General features: G+C 43.8%; 1 long non-coding RNA gene across 1 annotated transcript in view; it reads left to right on the top strand.

The window, feature by feature from the left end:
- Positions 1-10,864, top strand: part of LOC116665255 — a 13,286-nt gene extending 2,422 nt beyond the window's left edge. The window contains exons 2-8 of the long non-coding RNA XR_004321776.1: positions 726-832; positions 3,678-3,745; positions 6,639-6,694; positions 7,566-8,185; positions 9,075-9,213; positions 9,637-9,695; positions 10,591-10,864. This is a non-coding gene — a long non-coding RNA (uncharacterized LOC116665255). The remainder of the gene's footprint in view (positions 1-725; positions 833-3,677; positions 3,746-6,638; positions 6,695-7,565; positions 8,186-9,074; positions 9,214-9,636; positions 9,696-10,590) is intronic.
- The last annotated feature ends 348 nt before the right edge of the window (positions 10,865-11,212 follow it).

Genomic DNA, 11,212 nt, shown 5'->3' with positions numbered 1-11,212 from the left:
GTGGGGGTGTGTTCTCCACTTTGCTGTCCTCACCTGGGACCTTCACTGAACGTGGGTCCCCTACTTTGCCTTTGTAAGCATTTGACTTGATAATTCCTGTTTTATAGTATATTTTGATAATGACTTTGAGATTTTAAAGGCAGTGTATATTAAATTTATAATCTATTTCATATTGTATAATAATCTCATGCACGGGATTGAATTTTTCAAATTAGAACTTATAAGTTGATTTTTAAAACAAACTTTTTTTTTCATGAATATGCAAATAATCATTCCTATCAGAATGTCTGTAAACCTGATGAGGTTGGTCGTGGTCATAGCTGACAGGTTATGCTCACGGCAGACGGTGTGATGTCTTTCTCCTCCGCGGGGCTCCTTAGAGCTGCGCTTGACTCAGTAGCTACATGGCTCCCTGCAGAGCAGCGCTGAGAGCACTGAGCGCAGTCACAGAGCAGTAAGGGGGCGACAGAAGGCCTGGCAGAAGCAAAGGTTCTTGGAACCAGTAAGTGCTTGAAGTGAGTTTTAGAGAATGACTTCACGGTGAACTTTCTGAAGAGCTCAAGGAGGAGTGTTTTAAAGAGTAGGAGCCCAGAGGGGTGAGGAGGAAGAGGCTACTTTGTATTTACTTTACATGATATGTTTATGTTTAGAGACTTACAAGTTTTTACATTCAGTTTTGAAATATGTAATTTTGTACATTATACACTGTTTTTGCTGTTTTACAGGATGACCTGACGCCACTATTCGTTGCCAGAAGGGAAAACAGGCAGCGAATGGCAGAATATTTGAATGAAAAACAGGCAAATATGCCTACAGTTGAGAAGACGAAAAGGTACAGTAAGTTTGTTATCTTTTTTAAAAAAAAAACCTTTGCTGTTGTTCCTGAGCAGTATCAGTTAGAAAACTTAAAATTAATAAAATGATTAACTTAGAACCCACACATCTTCGGTTAGGGAGAAAAGCAATTCCGACTGGGTGTCACAAAGAACAGAATAGAGCAGGATTCATCTTCCTTTATAATATGACTGATGTCATTTCCAACCTGATTCTTTGATCATATGGTCTTCTCATAGGTCAGGGAGATCACTTTCATTTATTAGTATGAATTCCAATTTTAATTGACGTTATGATAGAACATTGAATACCTGAACTCTTTTATAATAATTTTTAAATTTCTACTGTGTATAGGTTTTTTCTTAAAAGATGAAGGTTAAACATAGAGGAATTTGTTTTGTCTTTTAGATGACTATTAGCTTGAAATGACTTTCTTTGAAGAATACTGGTATTTCAGGTTATCACACACGAATATTCATCCACCATTACTGGGGCTCCTGTGGGCTCATCCGTTTTATCCTTTTTCAATTCTTGTACATTTTGATGATTTTAGTTTTAATTGATAATGGTAGAAAGAGGAAAGATAGCTTTAGTGATTGAATAAATATTTCCTTTAAAGCAGACAAGCCAGTGGTAGATGATAAAGAGGAAAGAGTTGAGCTTTAGATCCAGCCCAGGTTTAAGTCCTAGCTTTCCTGTTTGTCAGGTGTGTTCCCTGGGGAACATGACTTCTTATCGACAAATAGGTTTCCTGATACGTAAAGGAGGACAGGAGTACCTCCTTTATCGGGGGTTGTGTGTAAGAAAGAAACACATACGGTATTTAATTCAGGGCCAAGCATATGCTTCTCAGCATGATTCACTGCAACCGTGACTATTTTCATTATTCACATTATTGTTTGAAGCCTGCAAACAGCTTTTGTTTTCCTGACCTCTAGCTGATTTTAAAGTATAATATTTCAGACTCAGTAAGAAATGGGGAAATCTTTATTTAAATCTTTCCCTACTTGACATAAGTGACTTCAGCATCATTTCTTATCCATCAGAGGACTTTAAATCTGCAACTTCGTCTCTGTGTCACCCCAGGACGACAGGGGGCTGCTTTTTTGTGGCTTGCTTTTGGCCTTGAGGTGATTTGCTGAGACGAACACTTGAGCATGTATATGATCAGTCTTACAGAGATGGTCAAGATACAATATATCAAATTAGCTGTTGAAGTAAGTTAAGTAAATTCCTCGGGGAGGGGGTGAGTTTTCTTCCCTGATTTTAGAACAGCCCTCATGCTTGCTGTAAGTGATGAATCACCAAATCTGGTCAGGCTGCTTCTTCAACAAGGCATTGATGTCTTTTCTCAAGGTATCTAGGCATGCAGTGTAGAAGGATATGCTCTTACTAGTGGTTTTAATATGTAAGTGTTTACATTAAAATGGCGATGATCACTAAACTGGGGTTGAAAATAAGTGTTACTTGTCACACGACAGGTGAGAGTTCCGAGTTGGGTGCAGGCAGTTGGGGGATGGCAGTGAGCTGTGCCCCTTCATGAGCTGGAAATCACGCCGAAGGCCAGACTAGTGAGATGCAGCAGTGGCCCAGGATTCTTTATCTCAGGGCCTCTGAGCCCTTTGTCAACTTCAGCATCCTTGTGTTCTGTATTTCATTCCAAGTGTATCCCTTATGCATGGGGTACAAACAATGCCATAACTGATTTTTCTTAGCAGCTATTTTGGTCTTAAAGTGTTTAGTTGAGCAGAAAATCCTGTCTTTTGCCTTGAGGACTTTCCTCTGTACTCTTCCTCTGGAATCTTCCAAGAAGCGAAGGGATTCCCTGAGGTCAAAGTGACACCCGTCTTCCACAGGTCACTGGGGTTGGGGTGGGGAGGAGGGCTTTCTAGCCATTCTGTGGTTCCCCTCGATTCTGTTGCTGCAGCGTCGGCGTGAAAACTGGTCTTAACAGGGTCTCGTTGGCAGCTGGGTCTGCGCTCTGCATGTTGCTCTCTAAAGACCTTTACTAACATCATTTTAAAAGAAGAAAAGAAAACAGAACGTGGCCCTGCAGTTGGTCCTGTGTGACCTCTCCTCCTGGGATGCCCATGCTGACCCACACGCCTCAGCCTTCCTCGTGACCCACGCTCAGACTGCAAGGCGACAGCTTGTTTAGTTCTCACGCATTGCTTGTGTGACGTCCTGTACTTACAAATACAGCTACAAAACATGTAATAGCTGAGGTGCCCTGAATTGTAATCCCTGAAAATAGGATGGCTCATCATCATAACTTGGAACATTTTCTGAAAACTGCACCTTTGAATATTGCACCTATGAAAAAACACGCATTGGTTTTTATTTGGGATGCTAAAATAGTTCTGGCATTAAAGTTCAGGAAGGATTTATTTAATTTCTTCGCCGTTTCTCGGAGCATTTTGGGGGTATATTATGTCATTAAATCCTCTGAATACTATTGGGAATTAAGGCTGTAAGATCCCAGTTTTATAGAGGAAGACTTTGAGCTGATGAGAAACAACTTTTTCAGGAGCAAATAGCTGTTGGTTACAGAGCGCGGACTTCTGAGTTCAAGATCCTTTCCGTGTGTCAGACTAAGTCTGGTTCACTTCGTGAGCTATCCTGCCCTCAATTCGTGACTACTTAACCTGACTTTTTTTCTCCTTTAATTACATGCTAAAGGACAAGTTTATAGAACTTACAAATTTGAGGTATACAGGACCATTGAAGGTTTGATATTAGCTCTGCTATTGTCTGAAATAATGTAAGAATTTAGTATCTTTGGTCATTATTTTCATATTAGCATTCAAGAGTAATATTTATCGATTACTTTTTTTTTAACATAGCGAACACAAAGACGAAAGGAGACGTGAAACGCCTTTTCAGACTACCAGCCTGGCTAAGACTTCTGATTGTAAGTGACTGTCTGTGGTCCTGCCATAGATGGAGAAAGTGAGAGGGAGGCAGTGCTGATCATGACAGAGCAGTCAGAACAGCCGGTGTGGGGATTTCATGTATACCTTGGTTTTTACAATTAATTTCTCCCTTAATGCTCTAGTATTCCAAATTATTTAGGAAGTTACTTGTAGGTCATTTAAACCCTGAGACAGTGTTGTCTGGAAAGAAATTCACGTATTTAAACACAGCCCCTGAAATCCCATGTTCTGTCTTTGTGTAAAGAAGGAAAACAGATCTTTAAGTTTGTTGTACATTTCCTCTATCAACCACACTATAACACACTGGACTTCTCATAGAACTGGATCTAATGGGTTACACTTAGGAAATGAAGGTTAGTTATTGCACAGTGACTCATCTCACTTAAAAAGTTACTGTCTTTAAAAGTGGGAAGCCAGAATCCCTTCCTGGTACTCTGACGCCGTGGCAACCCATGAGTACTGCAAAGCTGAGCCAGTGCGCAGCACACCAGTAAGAGATTGTTGCTGAAAAGTCCCCAGCGACAGTACAGAAGTCCGGCAAGCAATGCCTTGTGGAGAAGCACTGGTCGTTTTTCCCATCCTTACACCAACCAGGTCTCTTACCAACTTCATTTCTCCTAAGTGCAAACAGAATGAGATACGCTGACCTAATGAGAACCAGATGTATTCTTCTCTTTCTCCTCCTTCTCCTCCTCCCTCTTCCTCTTCCTCTTCTTATTCTTGGATACTTGTCATGAAACTAATTTTGTTAGAACAAGCTGCTCTGTTGCCATCAGTTAAAGGATTTTCATCATAAATACTCAAATAGCTCAACACAGGACTTAAGAAATTCCAGTAAAAGCACAAAAATGCTTCCCATGAACATGAACACGGCTGTGCCGCCTAGATGAGAGCCCTGGCACTTGCACAGTCTGCGCTGTGTGAGGGCCCCTGTAACATAGCAGGCCCCTGTCAAGCAAAGAGCATCTGCTGGTTGGCGTTACCAGTTATGGGAGACACAAAGATGGAACTGATAGTTCTTGTCCTTAAGGGAATCATAATACAGTAGAGTTGTCCCTGGTTGTTTTCTGTGTTTTTTTAAATAGAATTTTGAAAGGAAGCATTCTCATTTATCTGGTAATTATTATCACTTTTTAAGTCACTTTTCCCCATGTAAATGGCTGTCAAGTGTCACATAGGTGCTAAGCACGAACCTGACGTTAACAAAATGCAGACATTTAACACGCAGCCCCGCCCCCCAGGAGCATGTCACTTATTGTCATGTTTGTGAGTCCCTCGGTGACTCTGCTCCCTGTGTCCCAGGGCCACTAGGGCTTCATAAGTGTCTTTCTGTATCTTTTGTTGGTATTTCATATGTGCCCAATACTTTAATTAAGATCATGGTGAGGAAATGCCTTTTGAAAAAGTGGGCAGGATTGGAGGGAAGCATGCAGGGCAAGTAGAAGTTTGCCAGGGAAGCAGACAGAAGGACAGTGTTTGGTAGGAGGAACATCTTTCAAGATGACATTTGGCCAAAGGAACAGCAGTGCAGAGGCAGAGATGTGCCAGGGGACTCAAGGGGATTCATGAGTTTCATGTTGTTGGTCCAAAAAAGATGCCGTGGGCCTGGTTGGGAACGAGGTGAATACTCAGCTCAGGCACGCTCCGGAAAGCCCTTCTAGTTCTACAGAGAAGAGTAGGTCTCCTGTAGACCCCGGGAAATGTATCTGAATGCTGCTTGCTGTAAAGAATAATAGACATGAGGGGCAGTGGCTAAAACAAAAAGTAGGATTGTGTAGATGATTCATGATGCCATCAGCATCCCAGATGTCCCTCCTTCAGCTGTGAGGCTGCCGGTGTTTGACGTCTCCTTTCCTTGTCTGCTGGTTAGCAGCCGCTCCCAGCATCATATTCTCACATAGCAATATCCAAAGGCTGCAAGGACTGCTTTTGTCTACCTGTTTTTCTATAAATAACGAAGAACAAGTAAGATGCTTACAGTAGACTTCCCCGAACATTTTACTGGCTGGGTTATATCACATACTCATTCCTAAGTGAGCCTCTGGTGAAGGAAAGGTAGTTCCACTGATTATCTTAGAATAGTCAATTCTCTTTTGGGAGCTGGGGGGAGGTTACCTTCTTTGTATATTGGGATAAAATGATATCAAAGTAAAGTTGCAATTGTGCAACAAGAAGGAAGAAAAAGAACGGCTGTCAGGTTGGAAATCAGCAATATGTGCTGCAGGGATTCCATGGGGAATTTTGAGCACAAGAGCAAGAAGATTAGATTTGAGTATTAGGACTCTCTGGTCATGACCTAAAGCATAGGAAGGGATGACCAAGCCAGAAATAGAGAAACAAGAAAACGGTACTGAGACGAATGCAAGCGATGAAGGAGCTCCAGAGGAGCCAACAGATGAGAAGAAGTTGACCTTTGTGGATGGAAAAGACAACACTGACATGGCCAGTAAATTAGTGAAATCTGTGGAGTTTCATTTTTCTTCTCTCTGTGCTTAAAAGCCACTATAGGGCAAGGGAAGGAATAGCTGATTGGTAGATGGATCGTATGCTTCGGATGCAGGAGATCCTGGGTTCAATCCAGAGTACCTGCATAGAATAAAAAGGAAAAAGAAAGGCTAGTCTAAAATATCTGAAGACTGTAGATCCAGTTACCACACCCATTACTGTTTGCTTTCCTTTTGCCAGCTGTCTTCATACGTATCTGAACCTCAACCAGGTTTTTCTACAAGAAAATGCTTTAATCCTCTGAAATTCTTTTGTGCAACATTATTGTATGGAAATCTTGTTGAATGGACATAGACCTATATGTGTGTGTGTATTATAGACAGTGGTCAGTGTTGTCATTAATATACGTGTGACTACATTTTCTAGGTGAAACAGCTGTCTACTCAGCAGAAAACAAAGATGCACAGTCTCCTGATATGGAGGTACTATCTCCTTTTGTTATTTTTCTTCTTCTTTTAATACGTAACCATCAAGGTTCATTAAAACATAAGCGGATGGATGTTTTGACTTTGTGTTCTGACATTTACATTTTCCCATCACAATTCACATATTTTCTAATCTACAGTTAATGCAGTCATTCTGTGATTTCAGTCATGCGAGTGCATAGTACACTTGTGTTAATTTTCCACGCTCATCTACTGAAAGCAGTGTCTGTATCTAAATTCTGTGCTTCACATACTTTTCTGTTACAAAGTACAAAATACTTAATATAGATAGTTCCAAGTGCAAGCTAGCTGTATATTGAAGACCCTTCTCTTTTTTATGTTCTGCGTTGGTTTTTTGCAATCCTCATTTTCGATTGATCAAATGATGTCTCCTATTCAATCTTGGAAATGAGATCTTTCCATTCTGTTCCAACTAAGTCTGCTCTAGTTTCCCATTTGATATGGTATAATCTCTGACAACTCGCCTTTTGCTCAATCTGCCCCTCCTGGAATACCCGTCCCTTCACCCTATGGACTGGACCTCTCTTCTAAGGCCCAGCCCCGGCCTCCCCGCATTCCCTGAGCCATGTCATGCACCACACTCTTCTCTCCTTTGTCCCCTGACTGTCCATTGACTTCAGTTGTAGAGCTGCTGAATGATCGTTTTCTGTGCTGTTGCTTTTCACATATCCCTGCCTCTTGTACAACAGAGAGAAAAATCTTTTACATTACCAGGTTCTCCCAGGATAATCCTTATTATTTCATAGATAAAATAAAAGTTTTCTATCTCACTGACTGAGAGACTGAATGGCGAAGTGCATGAGTATGATGGCTTCTGAAGGTGGGGTTTTCTATTTTGTTTTTACAGGAAGGGGTAACACACCCAGAAATTCACAAAGAGGAAACTGGTATGGACACAGATGCAGGTGATGAAGGTGCTCCAGAAGAGCCAACAGATGAGAAGAAATGGACCTCTGTGGATGGAACAGACACACCTGACATGGCTGTTAAATTATAAGATCTATGGAGTTTCATTTTTTTCACATCTGTGCTTATGAGATGGTCTGGGCGAGGGAAGGGTACAGCTGAGTGGTAGATGGATCGCATGCTTCAGATACAGGAGTTCTGGGTTCAATCCCCAGTATCTCCATTAAACACAAAAATTCAAAAGCTAATGTAGTATATCTGAAGTCTGTAGCTCCAGATAACATATCCATTACTATTTCTTTTCCATTTCCTAACTACCATAATACATAGCCAAGAAACGACCAGGGTTTTCATAAAGAAAGTGCTTCTTCCCTGTGAAATTATTTTGGGCCACGTTAGTTTACAGAAAGTTTCTTGAATGGAGTTAGACTTCACATGAGTGTGTGTACAGTTCAAAGCGATCAGTGTTGTCATTAATAATCTGTGTGACTGCCCCCTCTAAGTGAAGCATCAACTTTCCCCTCTGGACCGAAGGAAGATGCACACACCCCTGGCAAGGAGGTACCATCTCGTTTTCTTGTTTTTCGTCTTCTTCTAGCACCTAGCAATAGAGGGTCGCTAGTACATAAGCGGATGGATGCGTCGCACCTGTGTCCCAATGTTTGCGTTTTACCGACACAGTTCTTGACTGCTGTTTTCTAATCCAAGGCTAAGTCGCACTTTGCTTTCGGTCACGCGAGCGCACAGTACACTTGCGTCAGTTTCCCGCCCTCGCCTACGGAACGCGGTGTCTGTATCTAAATTCTTTGCCTCCAGTAGTTTTCCCCGGTAGGTTAGGCCAACTTACTGAACGTAGACGGTTCCCTGTGCGAGTTCGGTGAGGTGTAAGATGTCTCCCGTTTTGTCTTGTGTTTTCGGCACTCCTCGTTTTGGATGAGTCGACTGTTGTCTCCTACCGAATCTTGCCAGTGGGGCCTTCCCATTCCGTTCCCACTGAGTGTGTCCCGGGTTTCCGTGTGACTTCTCATGCTGTTTCCCACCTCGTCCTTCGGCTCAGGCTGCCCTTCCTGGAACGCCTCCCCCTGCCCCCTCTGCGCTCGGCCTGCCTTTGAAGACACGGCCCGGTCTTCCCAGCCTTCCCCGAGCCAGGGCCTGCCCCAGACCCTTCTCTCCTCTGTGCCCTGCCTGTCCGTTCACTTCGGCTGTAGAGCTGCCGGATGGTCCTTTTCTGTGCTGATGGGTGTTCGCGGGTCCCTGCCTCTGGTAACAGTACAGGGCAGGATCTGTCCTTCGTGTGTATTCCCAGCTTTTGCCAGGATAATGCCTGTGACTTTAGATAGACACCGTAGATAGCTCGTGCCTCGCTGACTGATAGACTGAGTGGCCCAAGTGCATGAGTAGGATGGCTCCTCGAGGTGGGTTTTTGGATTCTCCCGTTTTGTTGTTACAGGAAGGGGCGCCCGAGCCAGAAACCGAACGGGAAGACACCCGTCCTGAGGCGAACGTAGCTGACGAAGGTGCTCCGGAGGAGCCCACCGAGGACGAGACATTGACGTCTGCGCTCGCAGCAGACCAGCCTGACGTGTCCGGTAAGTCGGTGAACATCCCTGGAGGTTGGTTTTTCTTACGTCTGTCCTTAAAAGCTACTGTGGGTCCAGGGTAGGGTGTAGCTGGTGGGTGGATGGATGGCGTGCTTCGGACGCAGGAGTTCCTGGGCTCCATCGCCAGGACCTCCGTCGAAAGAAAGAAGCTACGTGCGAACCTAAAATACCTCAAGACCCTAGGTCCAGATACCACGTGCAGTACTGCTTGCTTTCCTTTTGCCCACTGTCTTCACACGTACCCCAAACACGACCAGGTTTTTCCCTCGAAAAATTCTTCAGTCCTCTGAAGTTCTTCTGGGCCCCGTTAGTGCACGGAAAGATTGTTGAAGGGGGTTAGACTTCACGTGTGCGGGTACAGTTCAAAGTGGTCAGTGCTGTCGCTAACGTCTGTGCGCCTGCACCCTCTAGGTGACACATGGCCCTTAAGCTCGGGACAAGAGGAAGACGTGGAGTCCCCTGACGAGGAGGTACGTGTGTCCTTTTGCTGTTTTTCTTCTTCTTCTTCTGCTACCTAACCGTCGTCGGTCGTGAATACGTAAGCGGATGGGTGCGTCGCCTCTTCGTCCTGACGTCTGCATTTTCCCGTCACCCTTCTGGCCTGATGTTTTCTAATGCACAACTGCTGAAGTCGTTCTGTGCTTTCGGTCACGCGAGCGCACAGTACACTTGCGTCAGTTTCCCGCGCTCGCCTACGGAACGCGGTGTCTGTATCTAAATTCTTCGCCTCCAGTAGTTTTCCCCGGTAGGTTAGGCCAACTTACTGAACGTAGACGGTTCCCTGTGCGAGTTCGGTGAGGTGTAAGATGTCTCCCGTTTTGTCTTGTGTTTTCGGCACTCCTCGTTTTGGATGAGTCGACTGTTGTCTCCTACCGAATCTTGCCAGTGGGGCCTTCCCATTCCGTTCCCACTGAGTGTGTCCCGGGTTTCCGTGTGACTTCTCATGCTGTTTCCCACCTCGTCCTTCGGCTCAGGCTGCCCTTCCTGGAACGCCTCCCCCTGCCCCCTCTGCGCTCGGCCTGCCTTTGAAGACACGGCCCGGTCTTCCCAGCCTTCCCCGAGCCAGGGCCTGCCCCAGACCCTTCTCTCCTCTGTGCCCTGCCTGTCCGTTCACTTCGGCTGTAGAGCTGCCGGATGGTCCTTTTCTGTGCTGATGGGTGTTCGCGGGTCCCTGCCTCTGGTAACAGTACAGGGCAGGATCTGTCCTTCGTGTGTATTCCCAGCTTTTGCCAGGATAATGCCTGTGACTTTAGATAGACACCGTAGATAGCTCGTGCCTCGCTGACTGATAGACTGAGTGGCCAAGTGCATGAGTAGGATGGCTCCTCAGTGTAGGTTTTGTGTCATTTTCTTGTGTTTTCGCAGGAAGTTTCAACGCAGTCAGAAAGTGCAGTGGAATATTATACTGAATACTTTGCAGATGCTACTGAGGAACCAGCTGTGCAGGAGAAGATCACATTTGATGAAGGGATTTTAATGTTTATATTATTGTTTTGTAGCTTTTGTGTGATTTTTATTGTATTATATAAATCTACCCTTGATGAGATATGGCGGGGTTAATTGGTATATACTGCATTGTATCAATTTGTTAATTGTTTCCCCCTCGATTCATTAAACCCGTCTTTATAGCTCAAAAATATGTGATTTGTATTTGTGTAGATTGTGTTTGGGTTCTTAACCTATGTTTTCTCTTATTTCAGAAGTATTTGTCATCCTGTTTCTATGGGTTTTTTTTTTTATAAGTGTATATGTTAATTTTTACAGTGATTCTGACAAAAATATTTGATTAAAAGGAATAGTGTGTTGGTTTTTGTTATTTTTTCTGTTTTCATCTCTTGAACTTTTAAAACATGTTCTTGCTTCCTTTGAAATGTTAGATTTTCACGTAGAGCTGCAGGGACATTGCAGGAGAACGAACAGCATGGTAAGCAGTATGAAATACGTTACGTTCTTATACCATCAGTTGATTCAGTTGTGCTCTATTCAG

Source organism: Camelus ferus, chromosome 8 (genome assembly GCF_009834535.1).
Source record: "Camelus ferus isolate YT-003-E chromosome 8, BCGSAC_Cfer_1.0, whole genome shotgun sequence".
In the NCBI taxonomy this organism is placed as follows: domain Eukaryota; kingdom Metazoa; phylum Chordata; class Mammalia; order Artiodactyla; family Camelidae; genus Camelus; species Camelus ferus.
Note: the sequence above shows the minus strand (reverse complement) of the source record. Positions and strands in the feature narration are given on the sequence as shown.